This window comes from Nuphar pumila, chromosome 10 (assembly GCF_984573655.1).
Source record: "Nuphar pumila chromosome 10, dmNupPumi1.hap1.1, whole genome shotgun sequence".
Lineage (NCBI taxonomy): Eukaryota > Viridiplantae > Streptophyta > Magnoliopsida > Nymphaeales > Nymphaeaceae > Nuphar > Nuphar pumila.
The window spans coordinates 72,217,332-72,240,473 of NC_143258.1; positions in this window are offsets into that span (position 1 = coordinate 72,217,332).

The following is a 23,142-nucleotide window of genomic DNA, read 5'->3' on the forward strand; positions in this document are numbered from 1 at the left end:
ATCCCGACCGGTTATAAAAATTGGATTTAAAAATCCCGACCAGTTATAGAAACTTGATTTGAAAATCCTGACCAGTTATAGAAACTGGATTTGAAAATCCCGACCAGTTATAAAAACTGGATTTGAAAATCCTGACCAGTTATAAAACTGGATTTGAAAATCCCGACGAGTTATAGAAACTAGATTTGAAAATCCCGACCAGTTATAAATCTGGATTTGAAAATCCGGACCTGTTATAGAAACTAGATTTAAAAATCCCGACCAGTTATAAATCTGGATTTGAAAATCCCAACCAGTTATAAAACTAGATTTAAAAATCCTGACCAGTTATAGAAACTGCATTTGAAAATCCTGACCAGTTATAAAACTGGATTTGAAAATCCCGACCAGTTATAGAAATTGGATTTGAAAATCCCGACCAGTTATGACACTAGATTTGAAAATCACGACCAGTTATAGAAACTGGATTTGAAAATCCCGACCAGTTATAGAAATTGGATTTGAAAATCCCGACCAGTTATAAAACTAGATTTGAAAATCCCGACCAGTTATAGAAACTGGATTTGAAAATCCTGATCAGTTATAACACTGGATTTGAAAATCCCGACCAATTATAAAACTAGAATTGAAAATCCTGACCTGTTATAGAAACTGGATTTCAAAATCCTGACCAGTTATAAAACTGGATTTGAAAATCCTGACCAGTTATAGAAATTGGATTTGAAAATCCCGACCAGTTATGACACTAGATTTAAAAATCCCGACCAGTTATAGAAACTAGATATGAAAATCCCGACCAGTTATATAAACTGGATTTGAAAATCCCAACCAGTTATAGAAACTGGATTTGAAAATCCCGACCAGTTGTAAAAACTGAATTTTGAAAATCTCAACCAGTTACAAAAACTAGATTTGAAAATTCCGACCAGTTATAAAACTGGATTTAAAAATCCTGAACAGTTATAGAAACTAGATTTGAAACTCCTGATCAGTTATAACACTAGATTTGAAAATCCCGACCAATTATAAAACTGGATTTGAAAATCTCGACCAGTTATAGAAACTGGATTTGAAAATCCCGACCAATTATAAAACTGGATTTGAAAATCCCAACCAGTTATAAAACTGGATTTAAAAATCCCGACCAGTTATAGAAACTGGATTTGAAAATCCCAACCAATTATAAAATTGGATTTAAAAATCCCGACCAGTTATAGAAACTGGATTTGAAAATTCTGACCAGTTATAAAACTGGATTTGAAAATCCCAACCAGTTATAGAAACTGGATTTGAAAATCCCGACCAGTTATGACACTAGATTTGAAAATCCCGACCAGTTATAGAAACTGGATTTGAAAATCCCGTCCTGTTATAAAAACTGGATTTGAAAATCCCTACCAGATATAGAAACTGGATTTGAAAATCCCGACCAGTTATAGAAACTGGATTTTAAAATCCCTACCAGTTATAGAAACTAGATTTGAAAATCTTGACCAGTTATAGAAACTAGATTTGAAAATCCCGACCAGTTATAAAAACTAGATTTGAAAATCCCGACCAGTTATAGAAACTGGATTTGAAAATCCCGACCAGTTATATAAACTGGATTTGAAAATATCGACCATTTATAGAAACTAGATTTGAAAATCCCGACCAGTTATAAAACTGGATTTGAAAATCCCGACCAGTTATAAAAACTGGATTTGAAAATCCCGACCAGTTATAAAAACTGGATTTGAAAATCCCGACCAGTTATAAAAACTGGATTTGAAAATCCCGACGAGTTATAGAAACTAAATTTGAAAATCGTGATTAGTTATAACACTGGATTTGAAAATCCTGACCAATTATAAAACTAGATTTGAAAATCCCGACCAGTTATAGCAAATGGATTTGAAAATCCCGACCAGTTATAAAACTGGATTTGAAAATCCCGACCAGTTATGACACTAGATTTGAAAATCCCGACCAGTTATAGAAACTGGATTTGAAAATCCCGACCAGTTATAAAAACTGGATTTGAAAATCTCGACCAGTTATAGAAACTGGATTTGAAAATCCCGACCAGTTATAGAAACTGGATTTTAAAATCCCGACCAATTATAGAAACTGGATTTGATAATCCTGACCAGTTATAGAAACTAGATTTGAAAATCCCGACCAGTTATAAAAACTAGATTTGAAAATCCCGACCAGTTATAGAAACTGGATTTGAAAATCCCGACCAGTTATAGAAACTGGATTTGAAAATCCCAACCAGTTATAGAAACTCGAATTGAAAATCCCGACCAGTTATAGAAACTAGATTTGAAAATCCCGACCAGTTATAAAACTGGATTTGAAAATCCCGACCAGTTATAGAAACTGGATTTGAAAATCCCGACCAGTTATAAAATCTGGAATTGAAAATCCCGACCAGTTATAGAAACTCGATTTCAAAATCCCGACCAGTTATAGAAACTGGATTTGAAAATCCCGACCAGTTATAGAAACTGGATTTGAAAATCCCGACCAGTTATAACACTGAATTTGAAAATCCCGACCGGTTATAAAAACTGGATTTGAAAATCCCAACCAGTTATAGAAACTTGATTTGAAAATCCTGACCAGTTATAGAAACTGGAGTTGAAAATCCCGACCAGTTATAAAAACTGGATTTGAAAATCCCGACAAATTATAAAACTGGATTTGAAAATCCCGACCAGTTATAGAAACTGGATTTGAAAATCCTGATCAGTTATAACACTGGATTTAAAAATCCCGACCAATTATAAAACTAGATTTGAAAATCCGGACCTGTTATAGAAACTGGATTTGAAAATCCCGACCAGTTATAAATCTGGATTTGAAAATCCCAACCAGTTATAAAACTAGATTTAAAAATCCCGACCAGTCTTAGAAACTGCATTTGAAAATCCTGACCAGTTATAAAACTGGATTTGAAAATCCCGACCAGTTATAGAAATTGGATTTGAAAATCCCGACCAGTTATGACACTAGATTTGAAAATCACGACCAGTTATAGAAACTGGATTTGAATATCCCGACCAGTTATAGAAATTGGATTTGAAAATCCCGACCAGTTATAAAACTAGATTTGAAAATCCCGACCAGTTATAGAAACTGGATTTGAAAATCCTGATCAGTTATAACACTGGATTTGAAAATCCCGACCAATTATAAAACTAGATTTGAAAATCCTGACCTATTATAGAAACTGGATTTGAAAATCCCGACCAATTGTAAATCTGGATTTGAAAATCCCAACCAGTTAAAAAACTAATTTAAAAATCCCGACCAGTTATAGAAATTGGATTTGAAAATCCCGACCAGTTATAAAACTGGATTTGAAAATCCTGATCAGTTATAGAAACTGGATTTCAAAATCCTGACCAGTTATAAAACTGGATTTGAAAATCCTGACCAGTTATAGAAATTGGATTTGAAAATCCCGACCAGTTATGACACTAGATTTAAAAATCCCGACCAGTTATAGAAACTGGATTTGAAAATCCCGACAGTTATAGAAACTGGATTTGAAAATTCCAACCAGTTATAGAAACTGGATTTGAAAATCCCGACCAGTTGTAAAAACTGAATTTTGAAAATCTCGACCAGTTACAAAAACTAGATTTGAAAATCCCGACCAGTTATAAAACTGGATTTAAAAATCCTTACCAGTTATAGAAACTAGATTTGAAACTCTTGATCAGTTATAACACTAGATTTGAAAATCCCGACCAATTATAAAACTGGATTTGAAAATCTCGACCAGTTATAGAAACTGGATTTGAAAATCCCGACCAGTTATAAAACTGGATTTGAAAATCCCAACCAGTTATAAAACTGGATTTAAAAATCCCGACCAGTTATAGAAACTGGATTTGAAAATCCCAACCAGTTATAAAACTGGATTTGAAAATCCCGACCAGTTATAGAAACTGGATTTGAAAATTCTGACCAGTTATAAAACTGGATTTGAAAATCCCAACCAGTTATAGAAACTGGATTTGAAAATCCTGACCAGTTATGACACTAGATTTGAAAATCCCGACCAGTTATAGAAACTGGATTTGAAAATCCCGTCCTGTTATAAAAACTGGATTTGAAAATCCCTACCAGATATAGAAACTGGATTTGAAAATCCCGACCTGTTATAGAAACTGGATTTTAAAATCCCGACCAGTTATAGAAACTAGATTTGAAAATCCTGACCAGTTATAGAAACTGGATTTGAAAATCCCGACCAGTTATAAAAACTAGATTTGAAAATCCCGACCAGTTATAGAAACTGGATTTGAAAATCCCGACCAGTTATATAAACTGGATGTGAAAATATCGACCAGTTATAGAAACTAGATTTGAAAATCCCGACCAGTTATAAAACTGGATTTGAAAATCCCGACCAGTTATAGAAACTGGATTTGAAAATCCCGACCAGTTATAAAAACTGGATTTGAAAATCCCGACCAGTTATAAAAACTGGATTTGAAAATCCCGACGAGTTATAGAAACTAAATTTGAAAATCCTGATTAGTTATAACACTGGATTTGAAAATCCCGACCAGTTATAGAAACTGGATTTCAAAATCCCGACCAGTTATAGAAACTGGATTTGAAAATCCCGACCAGTTATAGAAACTGGAATTGAAAATCCCGACCGGTTATAAAAACTGATTTGAAAATCCCGACCAGTTATAAAACTGGATTTGAAAATCCCGACCAGTTATAGAAACTGGATTTGAAAATCCTGATCAGTTATAACACTGGATTTGAAAATCCCGACCAATTATAAAACTAGATTTGAAAATCCCGACCAGTTATAGAAAATGGATTTGAAAATCCCGACCAGTTATAAAACTGGATTTGAAAATCCCGACCAGTTATAGAAACTGGATTTGAAAATCCCGACCAGTTATAACACTGAATTTGAAAATCCCGACCAGTTATAAAAACTGGATTTGAAAATCCCGACTAGTTATAAAAACTGGATTTGAAAATCCTGACCAGTTATAGAAACTGAATTTGAAAATCCTGACAAGTTATAAAAACTGGATTTGAAAATCCTGACCAGTTATAGAAACTGAATTTGAAAATCCCGACCACTTATAAACACTGGATTTGAAAATCCCGACCAGTTATAAAACTGGATTTGAAAATCGCGAGGAGTTATAGAAACTGAATTTGAAAATCCTGATCAGTTATAACACTGGATTTGAAAATCTCGACTAATTACAAAACAAGATTTGAAAATCCCGACCAGTTATAGAAAATGGATTTGAAAATCCCGACCAGTTATAAAACTGGATTTGAAAATCCCGACCAGTTATAAAACTGGATTTGAAAATCCCGACGAGTTATAGAAGCTGAATTTGAAAATCCTGATCAGTTATAACACTGGATTTGAAAATCCCGACCAATTATAAAACTAGATTTGAAAATCCTGACCAGTTATAGAAAATGGATTTGAAAATCCCGATCAGTTATAAAAACTGGATTTGAAAATCCCGACCAGTTATAGAAACTGGATTTGAAAATCCCGACCAGTTATAGAAACTGGATTTGAAAATCCCGACCAGTTATAGAAACTGGATTTGAAAATCCCGACCAGTTATAACACTGAATTTGAAATTCCCGACCAATTATAAAAACTGGATTTGAAAATCCCGACCAGTTATAAAAACTAAATTTGAAAATCCTGACCAGTTATAGAAACTGAATTTGAAAATCCTGACCAGTTATAAAAACTGGATTTGAAAATCCTGACCAGTTATAGAAACTGAATTTGAAAATCCCGACCAGTTATAAACACTAGATTTGAAAATCCTGACCAGTTATAAAACTGGATTTGAAAATCCCGACGAGTTATAGAAACTGAATTTGAAAATCATGATCAGTTATAACACTGGATTTGAAAATCCCGACCAATTATAAAACTAGATTTGAAAATCCCGACCAGTTATAGAAAATGGATTTGAAATTCCCGACGAGTTATAAAACTGGATTTGAAAATCCCGACCAGTTATAAAACTGGATTTAAAAATCCCGACCAGTTATAGAAACTGGATTTGAAAATCCCGACCAGTTATAAAACTGGATTTGAAAATCCTGACCAGTTATAGAAAATGGATTTAAAAATCCCGACCAGTTATAAAACTGGATTTGAAAATCCCGACCAGTTATAAAACTGGATTTAAAAATCCTGACCAGTTATAGAAACTGGATTTGAAAATCCTGACCACTTATAAAACTGGATTTGAAAATCCCGACCAGTTATAGAAACTGGATTTAAAAATTCCGACCAGTTATGACACTAGATTTGAAAATCCCGACCTGTTATAGATACTTGATTTGAAAATCCTGACCAGTTATAAAAACTAGAGTTGAAAATCCCGACCAGTTATAAAAACTGGATTTGAAAATCCCGACCAGTTATAGAAACTGGAATTGAAAATCTCGACCAGTTATAGAAACTGGATTTTAAAATCCCGACCAGTTATAGAAACTGGATTTCAAAATCCCGACCAGTTATAAAATCTGGAATTGAAAATCCCGACCAGTTATAGAAACTGGATTTCAAAATCCCGACCAGTTATAGAAACTGGTTTTGAAAATCCCGACCAGTTATAACACTGAATTTGAAAATCCCGACCAGTTATAGAAACTGGATTTGAAAATCCCGACCGGTTTTAAAAACTGGATTTGAAAATCCCGACCAGTTATAGAAACTTGATTTGAAAATCCTGACCAGTTATAGAAACTGGATTTGAAAATCCCGACCAGTTATAAAAACTGGATTTGAAAATCCTGAGAAATTATAAAACTGGATTTGAAAATCCCGACCAGTTATAGAAACTGGATTTGAAAATCCTGATCAGTTATAACACTGGATTTAAAAATCCCGACCAATTATAAAACTAGATTTGAAAATCGGGACCTGTTATAGAAACTGGATTTGAAAATCCCGACCAGTTATAAATCTGGATTTGAAAATCCCAACCAGTTATAAAACTAGATTTAAAAATCCCGACCAGTTATAGAAACTGCATTTGAAAATCCTGACCAGTTATAAAACTGGATTTGAAAATCCCGACCAGTTATAGAAATTGGATTTGAAAATCACGACCAGTTATGACACTAGATTTGGAAATCACGACCAGTTATAGAAACTGGATTTGAAAATCCCGACCAGTTATAGAAACTGGATTTGAAAATCCCGACCAGTTATAGAAACTGGATTTGAAAATCCCGACCAGTTGTAAAAACTGAATTTTGAAAATCCTGACCAGTTACAAAAACTGGATTTGAAAATCCCGACCAGTTATAAAAACTAGATTTGAAAATCCTGACCAGTTATAGAAACTGGATTTGAAAATCCCAACCAGTTATAGAAACTGGATTTGAAAATCCCGACCAGTTATAGAAACTAGATTTGAAAATCCCGACCAGTTATAAAACTGGATTTGAAAATCCCGACGAGTTATAGAAACTGAATTTGAAAATCCTGATCAGTTATAACACTGAATTTGAAAATCCCGACCGGTTATAAAAATTGGATTTAAAAATCCCGACCAGTTATAGAAACTTGATTTGAAAATCCTGACCAGTTATAGAAACTGGATTTGAAAATCCCGACCAGTTATAAAAACTGGATTTGAAAATCCTGACCAGTTATAAAACTGGATTTGAAAATCCCGACGAGTTATAGAAACTGGATTTGAAAATCCTGATCAGTTATAACACTGGATTTGAAAATCCCGACCAATTATAAAACTAGATTTGAAAATCCGGACCTGTTATAGAAACTGGATTTGAAAATCCCGACCAGTTATAAATCTGGATTTGAAAATCCCAACCAGTTATAAAACTAGATTTAAAAATCCCGACCAGTCTTAGAAACTGCATTTGAAAATCCTGACCAGTTATAAAACTGGATTTGAAAATCCCGACCAGTTATAGAAATTGGATTTGAAAATCCCGACCAGTTATGACACTAGATTTGAAAATCACGACCAGTTATAGAAACTGGATTTGAATATCCCGACCAGTTATAGAAATTGGATTTGAAAATCCCGACCAGTTATAAAACTAGATTTGAAAATCCCGACCAGTTATAGAAACTGGATTTGAAAATCCTGATCAGTTATAACACTGGATTTGAAAATCCCGACCAATTATAAAACTAGATTTGAAAATCCTGACCTGTTATAGAAACTGGATTTGAAAATCCCGACCAATTGTAAATCTGGATTTGAAAATCCCAACCAGTTAAAAAACTAATTTAAAAATCCCGACCAGTTATAGAAATTGGATTTGAAAATCCCGACCAGTTATAAAACTGGATTTGAAAATCCTGATCAGTTATAGAAACTGGATTTCAAAATCCTGACCAGTTATAAAACTGGATTTGAAAATCCTGACCAGTTATAGAAATTGGATTTGAAAATCCCGACCAGTTATGACACTAGATTTAAAAATCCCGACCAGTTATAGAAACTGGATTTGAAAATCCCGACAGTTATAGAAACTGGATTTGAAAATTCCAACCAGTTATAGAAACTGGATTTGAAAATCCCGACCAGTTGTAAAAACTGAATTTTGAAAATCTCGACCAGTTACAAAAACTAGATTTGAAAATCCCGACCAGTTATAAAACTGGATTTAAAAATCCTTACCAGTTATAGAAACTAGATTTGAAACTCCTGATCAGTTATAACACTAGATTTGAAAATCCCGACCAATTATAAAACTGGATTTGAAAATCTCGACCAGTTATAGAAACTGGATTTGAAAATCCCGACCAGTTATAAAACTGGATTTGAAAATCCCAACCAGTTATAAAACTGGATTTAAAAATCCCGACCAGTTATAGAAACTGGATTTGAAAATCCCAACCAGTTATAAAACTGGATTTGAAAATCCCGACCAGTTATAGAAACTGGATTTGAAAATTCTGACCAGTTATAAAACTGGATTTGAAAATCCCAACCAGTTATAGAAACTGGATTTGAAAATCCTGACCAGTTATGACACTAGATTTGAAAATCCCGACCAGTTATAGAAACTGGATTTGAAAATCCCGTCCTGTTATAAAAACTGGATTTGAAAATCCCTACCAGATATAGAAACTGGATTTGAAAATCCCGACCTGTTATAGAAACTGGATTTTAAAATCCCGACCAGTTATAGAAACTAGATTTGAAAATCCTGACCAGTTATAGAAACTGGATTTGAAAATCCCGACCAGTTATAAAAACTAGATTTGAAAATCCCGACCAGTTATAGAAACTGGATTTGAAAATCCCGACCAGTTATATAAACTGGATGTGAAAATATCGACCAGTTATAGAAACTAGATTTGAAAATCCCGACCAGTTATAAAACTGGATTTGAAAATCCCGACCAGTTATAGAAACTGGATTTGAAAATCCCGACCAGTTATAAAAACTGGATTTGAAAATCCCGACCAGTTATAAAAACTGGATTTGAAAATCCCGACGAGTTATAGAAACTAAATTTGAAAATCCTGATTAGTTATAACACTGGATTTGAAAATCCCGACCAGTTATAGAAACTGGATTTCAAAATCCCGACCAGTTATAGAAACTGGATTTGAAAATCCCGACCAGTTATAGAAACTGAAATTGAAAATCCCGATCGGTTATAAAAACTGATTTGAAAATCCCGACCAGTTATAAAACTGGATTTGAAAATCCCGACCAGTTATAGAAACTGGATTTGAAAATCCTGATCAGTTATAACACTGGATTTGAAAATCCCGACCAATTATAAAACTAGATTTGAAAATCCCGACCAGTTATAGAAAATGGATTTGAAAATCCCGACCAGTTATAAAACTGGATTTGAAAATCCCGACCAGTTATAGAAACTGGATTTGAAAATCCCGACCAGTTATAACACTGAATTTGAAAATCCCGACCAGTTATAAAAACTGGATTTGAAAATCCCGACTAGTTATAAAAACTGGATTTGAAAATCCTGACCAGTTATAGAAACTGAATTTGAAAATCCTGACCAGTTATAAAAACTGGATTTGAAAATCCTGACCAGTTATAGAAACTGAATTTGAAAATCCCGACCACTTATAAACACTGGATTTGAAAATCCCGACCAGTTATAAAACTGGATTTGAAAATCGCGAGGAGTTATAGAAACTGAATTTGAAAATCCTGATCAGTTATAACACTGGAAGTGAAAATCTCGACTAATTACAAAACAAGATTTGAAAATCCCGACCAGTTATAGAAAATGGATTTGAAAATCCCGACCAGTTATAAAACTGGATTTGAAAATCCCGACCAGTTATAAAACTGGATTTGAAAATCCCGACGAGTTATAGAAGCTGAATTTGAAAATCCTGATCAGTTATAACACTGGATTTGAAAATCCCGACCAATTATAAAACTAGATTTGAAAATCCTGACCAGTTATAGAAAATGGATTTGAAAATCCCGATCAGTTATAAAAACTGGATTTGAAAATCCCGACCAGTTATAGAAACTGGATTTGAAAATCCCGACCAGTTATAGAAACTGGATTTGAAAATCCCGACCAGTTATAGAAACTGGATTTGAAAATCCCGACCAGTTATAACACTGAATTTGAAAATCCCGAGCAGTTATAAAAACTGGATTTGAAAATCCCGACCAGTTATAAAAACTAAATTTGAAAATCCTGACCAGTTATAGAAACTGAATTTGAAAATCCTGACCAGTTATAAAAACTGGATTTGAAAATCCTGACCAGTTATAGAAACTGAATTTGAAAATCCCGACCAGTTATAAACACTAGATTTGAAAATCCTGACCAGTTATAAAACTGGATTTGAAAATCCCGACGAGTTATAGAAACTGAATTTGAAAATCATGATCAGTTATAACACTGGATTTGAAAATCCCGACCAATTATAAAACTAGATTTGAAAATCCCGACCAGTTATAGAAAATGGATTTGAAATTCCCGACGAGTTATAAAACTGGATTTGAAAATCCCGACCAGTTATAAAACTGGATTTAAAAATCCCGACCAGTTATAGAAACTGGATTTGAAAATCCCGACCAGTTATAAAACTGGATTTGAAAATCCTGACCAGTTATAGAAAATGGATTTAAAAATCCCGACCAGTTATAAAACTGGATTTGAAAATCCCGACCAGTTATAAAACTGGATTTAAAAATCCTGACCAGTTATAGAAACTGGATTTGAAAATCCTGACCACTTATAAAACTGGATTTGAAAATCCCGACCAGTTATAGAAACTGGATTTAAAAATTCCGACCAGTTATGACACTAGATTTGAAAATCCCGACCTGTTATAGATACTTGATTTGAAAATCCTGACCAGTTATAAAAACTAGAGTTGAAAATCCCGACCAGTTATAAAAACTGGATTTGAAAATCCCGACCAGTTATAGAAACTGGAATTGAAAATCTCGACCAGTTATAGAAACTGGATTTTAAAATCCCGACCAGTTATAGAAACTGGATTTCAAAATCCCGACCAGTTATAAAATCTGGAATTGAAAATCCCGACCAGTTATAGAAACTGGATTTCAAAATCCCGACCAGTTATAGAAACTGGTTTTGAAAATCCCGACCAGTTATAACACTGAATTTGAAAATCCCGACCAGTTATAGAAACTGGATTTGAAAATCCCGACCGGTTTTAAAAACTGGATTTGAAAATCCCGACCAGTTATAGAAACTTGATTTGAAAATCCTGACCAGTTATAGAAACTGGATTTGAAAATCCCGACCAGTTATAAAAACTGGATTTGAAAATCCTGAGAAATTATAAAACTGGATTTGAAAATCCCGACCAGTTATAGAAACTGGATTTGAAAATCCTGATCAGTTATAACACTGGATTTAAAAATCCCGACCAATTATAAAACTAGATTTGAAAATCGGGACCTGTTATAGAAACTGGATTTGAAAATCCCGACCAGTTATAAATCTGGATTTGAAAATCCCAACCAGTTATAAAACTAGATTTAAAAATCCCGACCAGTTATAGAAACTGCATTTGAAAATCCTGACCAGTTATAAAACTGGATTTGAAAATCCCGACCAGTTATAGAAATTGGATTTGAAAATCACGACCAGTTATGACACTAGATTTGGAAATCACGACCAGTTATAGAAACTGGATTTGAAAATCCCGACCAGTTATAGAAACTGGATTTGAAAATCCCGACCAGTTATAGAAACTGGATTTGAAAATCCCGACCAGTTGTAAAAACTGAATTTTGAAAATCCTGACCAGTTACAAAAACTGGATTTGAAAATCCCGACCAGTTATAAAAACTAGATTTGAAAATCCCGACCAGTTATAGAAACTGGATTTGAAAATCCCAACCAGTTATAGAAACTGGATTTGAAAATCCCGACCAGTTATAGAAACTAGATTTGAAAATCCCGACCAGTTATAAAACTGGATTTGAAAATCCCGACGAGTTATAGAAACTGAATTTGAAAATCCTGATCAGTTATAACACTGAATTTGAAAATCCCGACCGGTTATAAAAATTGGATTTAAAAATCCCGACCAGTTATAGAAACTTGATTTGAAAATCCTGACCAGTTATAGAAACTGGATTTGAAAATCCCGACCAGTTATAAAAACTGGATTTGAAAATCCTGACCAGTTATAAAACTGGATTTGAAAATCCCGACGAGTTATAGAAACTGGATTTGAAAATCCTGATCAGTTATAACACTGGATTTGAAAATCCCGACCAATTATAAAACTAGATTTGAAAATCCGGACCTGTTATAGAAACTGGATTTGAAAATCCCGACCAGTTATAAATCTGGATTTGAAAATCCCAACCAGTTATAAAACTAGATTTAAAAATCCCGACCAGTCTTAGAAATTGCATTTGAAAATCCTGACCAGTTATAAAACTGGATTTGAAAATCCCGACCAATTATAGAAATTGGATTTGAAAATCCCGACCAGTTATGACACTAGATTTGAAAATCACGACCAGTTATAGAAACTGGATTTGAATATCCCGACCAGTTATAGAAATTGGATTTGAAAATCCCGACCAGTTATAAAACTAGATTTGAAAATCCCGACCAGTTATAGAAACTGGATTTGAAAATCCTGATCAGTTATAACACTGGATTTGAAAATCCCGACCAATTATAAAACTAGATTTGAAAATCCTGACCTGTTATAGAAACTGGATTTGAAAATCCCGACCAATTGTAAATCTGGATTTGAAAATCCCAACCAGTTAAAAAACTAATTTAAAAATCCCGACCAGTTATAGAAATTGGATTTGAAAATCCCGACCAGTTATAAAACTGGATTTGAAAATCCTGATCAGTTATAGAAACTGGATTTCAAAATCCTGACCAGTTATAAAACTGGATTTGAAAATCCTGACCAGTTATAGAAATTGGATTTGAAAATCCCGACCAGTTATGACACTAGATTTAAAAATCCCGACCAGTTATAGAAACTGGATTTGAAAATCCCGACAGTTATAGAAACTGGATTTGAAAATTCCAACCAGTTATAGAAACTGGATTTGAAAATCCCGACCAGTTGTAAAAACTGAATTTTGAAAATCTCGACCAGTTACAAAAACTAGATTTGAAAATCCCGACCAGTTATAAAACTGGATTTAAAAATCCTTACCAGTTATAGAAACTAGATTTGAAACTCCTGATCAGTTATAACACTAGATTTGAAAATCCCGACCAATTATAAAACTGGATTTGAAAATCTCGACCAGTTATAGAAACTGGATTTGAAAATCCCGACCAGTTATAAAACTGGATTTGAAAATCCCAACCAGTTATAAAACTGGATTTAAAAATCCCGACCAGTTATAGAAACTGGATTTGAAAATCCCAACCAGTTATAAAACTGGATTTGAAAATCCCGACCAGTTATAGAAACTGGATTTGAAAATTCTGACCAGTTATAAAACTGGATTTGAAAATCCCAACCAGTTATAGAAACTGGATTTGAAAATCCTGACCAGTTATGACACTAGATTTGAAAATCCCGACCAGTTATAGAAACTGGATTTGAAAATCCCGTCCTGTTATAAAAACTGGATTTGAAAATCCCTACCAGATATAGAAACTGGATTTGAAAATCCCGACCTGTTATAGAAACTGGATTTTAAAATCCCGACCAGTTATAGAAACTAGATTTGAAAATCCTGACCAGTTATAGAAACTGGATTTGAAAATCCCGACCAGTTATAAAAACTAGATTTGAAAATCCCGACCAGTTATAGAAACTGGATTTGAAAATCCCGACCAGTTATATAAACTGGATGTGAAAATATCGACCAGTTATAGAAACTAGATTTGAAAATCCCGACCAGTTATAAAACTGGATTTGAAAATCCCGACCAGTTATAGAAACTGGATTTGAAAATCCCGACCAGTTATAAAAACTGGATTTGAAAATCCCGACCAGTTATAAAAACTGGATTTGAAAATCCCGACGAGTTATAGAAACTAAATTTGAAAATCCTGATTAGTTATAACACTGGATTTGAAAATCCCGACCAGTTATAGAAACTGGATTTCAAAATCCCGACCAGTTATAGAAACTGGATTTGAAAATCCCGACCAGTTATAGAAACTGGAATTGAAAATCCCGACCGGTTATAAAAACTGATTTGAAAATCCCGACCAGTTATAAAACTGGATTTGAAAATCCCGACCAGTTATAGAAACTGGATTTGAAAATCCTGATCAGTTATAACACTGGATTTGAAAATCCCGATAAATTATAAAACTAGATTTGAAAATCCCGACCAGTTATAGAAAATGGATTTGAAAATCCCGACCAGTTATAAAACTGGATTTGAAAATCCCGACCAGTTATAGAAACTGGATTTGAAAATCCCGACCAGTTATAGAAACTGGATTTGAAAATCCCGACCAGTTATAAAAACTGGATTTGAAAATCCCGACTAGTTATAAAAACTGGATTTGAAAATCCTGACCAGTTATAGAAACTGAATTTGAAAATCCTGACCAGTTATAAAAACTGGATTTGAAAATCCTGACCAGTTATAGAAACTGAATTTGAAAATCCCGACCACTTATAAACACTGGATTTGAAAATCCCGACCAGTTATAAAACTGGATTTGAAAATCGCGAGGAGTTATAGAAACTGAATTTGAAAATCCTGATCAGTTATAACACTGGATTTGAAAATCTCGACTAATTACAAAACAAGATTTGAAAATCCCGACCAGTTATAGAAAATGGATTTGAAAATCCCGACCAGTTATAAAACTGGATTTGAAAATCCCGACCAGTTATAAAACTGGATTTGAAAATCCCGACGAGTTATAGAAGCTGAATTTGAAAATCCTGATCAGTTATAACACTGGATTTGAAAATCCCGACCAATTATAAAACTAGATTTGAAAATCCTGACCAGTTATAGAAAATGGATTTGAAAATCCCGATCAGTTATAAAAACTGGATTTGAAAATCCCGACCAGTTATAGAAACTGGATTTGAAAATCCCGACCAGTTATAGAAACTGGATTTGAAAATCCCGACCAGTTATAGAAACTGGATTTGAAAATCCCGACCAGTTATAACACTGAATTTGAAAATCCCGAGCAGTTATAAAAACTGGATTTGAAAATCCCGACCAGTTATAAAAACTAAATTTGAAAATCCTGACCAGTTATAGAAACTGAATTTGAAAATCCTGACCAGTTATAAAAACTGGATTTGAAAATCCTGACCAGTTATAGAAACTGAATTTGAAAATCCCGACCAGTTATAAACACTAGATTTGAAAATCCTGACCAGTTATAAAACTGGATTTGAAAATCCCGACGAGTTATAGAAACTGAATTTGAAAATCATGATCAGTTATAACACTGGATTTGAAAATCCCGACCAATTATAAAACTAGATTTGAAAATCCCGACCAGTTATAGAAAATGGATTTGAAATTCCCGACGAGTTATAAAACTGGATTTGAAAATCCCGACCAGTTGTAAAACTGGATTTAAAAATCCCGACCAGTTATAGAAACTGGATTTGAAAATCCCGACCAGTTATAAAACTGGATTTGAAAATCCTGACCAGTTATAGAAAATGGATTTAAAAATCCCGACCAGTTATAAAACTGGATTTGAAAATCCCGACCAGTTATAAAACTGGATTTAAAAATCCTGACCAGTTATAGAAACTGGATTTGAAAATCCTGACCACTTATAAAACTGGATTTGAAAATCCCGACCAGTTATAGAAACTGGATTTAAAAATTCCGACCAGTTATGACACTAGATTTGAAAATCCCGACCTGTTATAGATACTTGATTTGAAAATCTTGACCAGTTATAAAAACTAGAGTTGAAAATCCCGACCAGTTATAAAAACTGGATTTGAAAATCCCGACCAGTTATAGAAACTGGAATTGAAAATCTCGACCAGTTATAGAAACTGGATTTTAAAATCCCGACCAGTTATAGAAACTGGATTTGAAAATCCCGACCAGTTATAAAACTGGATTTGAAAATCCCGACGAGTTATAGAAGCTGAATTTGAAAATCCTGATCAGTTATAACGCTGGATTTGAAAATCCCGACCTATTATAAAACTAGATTTGAAAATCCCGACCAGTTATAGAAAATGGATTTGAAAATCTCGACCAGTTATAAAACTGGATTTGAAAATCCCGACCAGTTATAAAAACTAGAGTTGAAAATCCCGACCAGTTATAGAAACTGGATTTAAAAATCACGACCAGTTATAGAAACTGGATTTGAAAATCTCGACCAGTTATAGAAACTGGATTTGAAAATCCCGACCAGTTACAAAATCTGGAATTGAAAATCCCGACCAGTTATAGAAACTGGATTTCAAAATCCCGACCAGTTATAGAAACTGGATTTGAAAATCCCGACCAGTTATAGAAATTGGATTTGAAAATCCCGACCAGTTATAACACTGAATTTGAAAATCCCGACCGGTTATAAAAACTGGATTTGAAAATCCCGACCAGTTATAGAAACTTGATTTGAAAATCCTGACCAGTTATAGAAACTGGATTTTAAAATCCCGACTAGTTATAAAAACTGGATTTGAAAATCTCGACCAGTTATAAAATTGGATTTGAAAATCCCGACCAGTTATAGAAACTGGATTTGAAAATCCTGATTAGTTATAACACTGGATTTGAAAATCCCGACCAATTATAAAACTAGATTTGAAAATCCGGACCTGTTATAGAAACTGGATTTGAAAATCCCGACCAGTTATAAATCTGGATTTGAAAATCCCAACCAGTTATAAAACTAGATTTAAAAATCCCGACCAGTTATAGAAACTGCATTTGAAAATCCTGACCAGTTATAAAACTAGATTTGAAAATCCCGACCAGTTATAGAAATTGGATTTGAAAATCTCGACCTGTTATGACACTAAATTTGAAAATCACGACCAGTTATATAAACTGGATTTGAAAATCCCGACCAGTTATAGAAATTGGATTTGAAAAGCCCGACCAGTTATAAAACTAGATTTGAAAATCCCGACCAGTTATAGAAACTGCATTTGAAAATCCTGACCAGTTATAAAACTGGATTTGAAAATCCCGACCAGTTATACAAATTGGATTTAAAAATCCCGACCAGTTATGACACTAGATTTTGAAATCACGACCAGTTATAGAAACTGGATTTGAAAATCCCGACCAGTTGTAAAAACTGAATTTTGAAAATCCCGACCAGTTACAAAAACTGGATTTGAAAATCCCGACCAGTTATAAAAACTAGATTTGAAAATCCCGACTAGTTATAGAAACTGGATTTAAAAATCCCGACCAGTTATAGAAACTGGATTTGAAAATCCCGACCAGTTATAGAAACTGGATTTGAAAATCCCTACCAGTTATAGAAACTAGATTTGAAAATCCCGACTAGTTATAAAACTGGATTTGAAAATCCCGACCAGTTATAGAAACTGGATTTGAAAATCCCGACCAGTTATAAAAACTGGATTTGAAAATCCCGACCACTTATAGAAACTAGATTTCAAAATACCGACCAGTTATAGAAACTGGATTTTAAAATCCCGACCAGTTATAGAAACTGGATTTGAAAATCTCGACCAGTTATAACACTGAATTTGAAAATCCCGACCAGTTATAAAAACTGGATTTGAAAATCCCGACCAGTTATAGAAACTGGATTTGAAAATCCTGACCAGTTATAGAAACTGAATTTGAAAATCCTGACCATTTATAGAAACTGGATTTGAAAACCATGATCAGTTATACCACTAGATTTGAAAATTCCGACCAATTATAAAACTGGATTTGAAAATCCCGACCAGTTATAGAAACTGGATTTGAAAATCCCGACTAGTTATAAAACTGGATTTGAAAATCCCGACCAATTATAAAACTGGATTTAAAAATCCCGACCAGTTATAGAAACTGGATTTGAAAATCCCTACCAGTTATAAAACTGGATTTGAAAATCCCGACCAGTTATAGAAACTGGATTTGAAAATCCTGACCAGTTATAAAACTGGATTTGAAAATCCCGACCAGTTATAGAAACTGGATTTAAAAATTCTGACTAGTTATGACACTAGATTTAAAAATTCCGACCAGTTATAGATACTGGATTTGAAAATCCCGACCAGTTATAACACTGAATTTGAAAATCCCGATCAGTTATAAAAACTGGATTTGAAAATCCCGACTAGTTATAGAAACTAAATTTGAAAATCCTGATCAGTTATAACACTGGATTTGAAAATCCCGACCAATTATAAAACTAGATTTGAAAATCCCGACCAGTTATAGCAAATGGATTTGAAAATCCCGACCAGTTATAAAACTGGATTTGAAAATCCCGACCAGTTATGACACTAGATTTCAAAATCCCGACCAGTTATAGAAACTGGATTTGAAAATCCCGACCAGTTATAGAAACTGGATTTGAAAATCCCGACCAGTTATAGAAACTGGATTTTAAAATCCCGACCAATTATAGAAACTGGATTTGAAAATCCTGACCAGTTATAGAAATTACATTTGAAAATCCCGACCAGTTATAAAAACTAGATTTGAAAATCCCGACCATTTATAGAAACTGGATTTGAAAATCCCGACCAGTTATAAAATCTGGAATTGAAAATCCCGACCAGTTATAGAAACTAGATTTCAAAATCCCGACCAGTTATAGAAACTAGATTTGAAAATCCCGACCGGTTATAAAAACTGGATTTGAAAATCCCGACCAGTTATAGAAACTTGATTTGAAAATCATGACCAGTTATAGAAACTGGATTTGAAAATCCCGACCAGTTATAAAAACTGGATTTGAAAATCCCGACCAGTTATAAAACTGGATTTGAAAATCCCGACCAGTTATAGAAACTGGATTTGAAAATCCTGATCAGTTATAACACTGGATTTGAAAATCCCGACCAGTTATAGAAACTGGATTTCAAAATCCCGACCAGTTATAGAAACGGGATTTGAAAATCCCGACCAGTTATAACACTGAATTTGAAAATCCCGACCGGTTATAAAAACTGGATTTGAAAATCCCGACCAGTTATAAAACTGGATTTGAAAATCCCGACCAGTTATAGAAACTGGATTTGAAAATCCTGATCAGTTATAACACTGGATTTGAAAATCCCGACCAATTATAAAACTAGATTTGAAAAATCCCGACCAGTTATAGAAAATGGATTTGAAAATCCCGACCAGTTATAAAACTGGATTTGAAAATCCCGACCAGTTATAGAAACTGGATTTGAAAATCCCGACCAGTTATAACACTGAATTTGAAAATCCCGACCAGTTATAAAAACTGGATTTGAAAATCCCGACTAGTTATAAAAATTGGATTTGAAAATCCTGACCAGTTATAGAAACTGAATTTGAAATTCCTGACCAGTTATAAAAACTGGATTTGAAAATCCTGACCAGTTTTAGAAACTGAATTTGAAAATCCCGACCACTTATAAACACTGGATTTGAAAATCCCGACCAGTTATAAAACTGGATTTGAAAATCGCGTGGAGTTATAGAAACTGAATTTGAAAATCCTGATCAGTTATAACACTGGATTTGAAAATCCCGACTAATTACAAAACAAGATTTGAAAATCCCGACCAGTTATAGAAAATGGATTTGAAAATCCCGACCAGTTATAAAACTGGATTTGAAAATCCCGACCAGTTATAAAACTGGATTTGAAAATCCCGACGAGTTATAGAAGCTGAATTTGAAAATCCTGATCACTTATAACACTAGATTTGAAAATCCCGACCAATTATAAAACTAGATTTGAAAATCCTGACCAGTTATAGAAAATGGATTTGAAAATCCCGATCAGTTATAAAAACTGGATTTGAAAATCCCGACCAATTATAAAACTGGAATTGAAAATCCCGACCAGTTATAGAAAATGGATTTGAAAATCCCGACCAGTTATAAAACTGGATTTGAAAATCCCGACCTGTTATAAAACTGGATTTAAAAATCCCGACCAGTTATAGAAACTGGATTTGAAAATCCCGACCAGTTATAAAACTGGATTTGAAAATCCTGACCAGTTATAGAAAATGGATTTGAAAATCCCGACCAGTTATAAAACTGGATTTGAAAATCCCGACCAGTTATAAAACTGGATTTAAAAATCCTGACCAGTTATAGAAACTGGATTTGAAAATCCTGACCACTTATAAAACTGAATTTGAATATCCCGACCAGTTATAGAAACTGGATTTAAAAATTCCGACCAGTTATGACACTAGATTTGAAAATCCCGACCTGTTATAGATACTTGATTTGAAAATCCTGACCAGTTATAAAAACTAGAGTTGAAAATCCCGACCAGTTATAAAAACTGGATTTGAAAATCCCGACCAGTTATAGAAACTGGAATTGAAAATCTCGACCAGTTATAGAAACTGGATTTGAAAATCCCGACCAGTTATAGAAACTGGATTTCAAAATCCCGACCAGTTATAAAATCTGGAATTGAAAATCCCGACCAGTTATAGAAACTGGATTTCAAAATCCCGACCAGTTATAGAAACTGGATTTGAAAATCCCGACCAGTTATAGAAACTGGATTTGAAAATCTCGACCAGTTATAACACTGAATTTGAAAATCCCGACCAGTTATAGAAACTGGATTTGAAAATCCCGACCAGTTATAACACTGAATTTGAAAATCCCGACCGGTTTTAAAAAGTGGATTTGAAAATCCCGACCAGTTATAGAAACTTGATTTGAAAATCCTGACCAGTTATAGAAACTGGATTTGAAAATCCCGACCAGTTATAAAAACTGGATTTGAAAATCCTGACAAATTATAAAACTGGATTTGAAAATCCCGACCAGTTATAGAAACTGGATTTGAAAATCCTGATCAGTTATAAGACTGGATTTAAAAATCCCGACCAATTATAAAACTAGATTTGAAAATCGGGACCTGTTATAGAAACTGGATTTGAAAATCCCGACCAGTAATAAATCTGGATTTGAAAATCCCAACCAGTTATAAAACTAGATTTAAAAATCCCGACCAGTTATAGAAACTGCATTTGAAATCCTGACCAGTTATAAAACTGGATTTGAAAATCCCGACCAGTTATAGAAATTGGATTTGAAAATCACGACCAGTTATGACACTAGATTTGGAAATCAGGACCAGTTATAGAAACTGGATTTGAAAATCCCGACCAGTTATAGAAACTGGATTTGAAAATCCCGACCAGTTATAGAAACTGGATTTGAAAATCCCGACCAGTTGTAAAAACTGAATTTTGAAAATCCTGACCAGTTACAAAAACTGGATTTGAAAATCCCCACCAGTTATAAAAACTAGATTTGAAAATCCCGACCAGTTATAGAAACTGGATTTGAAAATCCCGACCAGTTATAGAAACTGGATTTGAAAATCCCGACCAGTTATAGAAACTAGATTTGAAAATCCCGACCAGTTATAAAACTGGATTTGAAAATCCCGACCAGTTATAGAAACTGGATTTGAAAATCCCGACCAGTTATAAAATCTGGAATTGAAAATCCCGACCAGTTATAGAAACTGGATTTCAAAATCCCGACCAGTTATAGAAACTGGATTTGAAAATCCCGACCAGTTATAGAAACTGGATTTTAAAATCCCGACCAGTTATAACACTGAATTTGAAAATCCCGACCGGTTATAAAAACTGGATTTGAAAATCCCGACCAGTTATAGAAACTTGATTTGAAAATCCTGACCAGTTATAGAAACTGGATTTGAAAATCCCGACCAGTTATAAAAACTGGATTTGAAAATCCTGACAAATTATAAAACTGGATTTGAAAATCCCGACCAGTTATAGAAACTGGATTTGAAAATCCTGATCAGTTATAACACTGGATTTAAAAATCCGTACAATTATAAAACTGGATTTGAAAATCGGGACCTCTTATAGAAACTGGATTTGAAAATCCTGACCAGTTATAAATCTGGATTTGAAAATCCTAACCAGTTATAAAACTAGATTTAAAAATCCCGACCAGTTATAGAAACTGCATTTGAAAATCCTGACCAGTTATAAAACTGGATTTGAAAACCCCGACCAGTTATAGAAATTGGATTTGAAAATCACGACCAGTTATGACACTAGATTTGGAAATCACGACCAGTTATAGAAACTGGATTTGAAAATCCCGACCAGTTATAGAAAGTGGATTTGGAAATCCGACCAGTTATAGAAACTGGATTTGAAAATCCCGACCAGTTGCAAAAACTGGATTTGAAAATCCCGACCAGTTGTAAAAACTGAATTTTGAAAATCCTGACCAGTTACAAAAACTGGATTTGAAAATCCCGACCAGTTATAAAAACTAGATTTGAAAATCCCGACCAGTTATAGAAACTGGATTTGAAAATCCCAACCAGTTATAGAAACTGGATTTGAAAATCCCGACCAGTTATAGAAACTAGATTTGAAAATCCCGACCAGTTATAAAATTGGATTTGAAAATCCCGACCAGTTATAGAAACTGGATTTGAAAATCCCGACTAGTTATAAAATCTGGAATTGAAAATCCCGACCAGATATAGAAACTGGATTTCAAAATCCCGACCAGT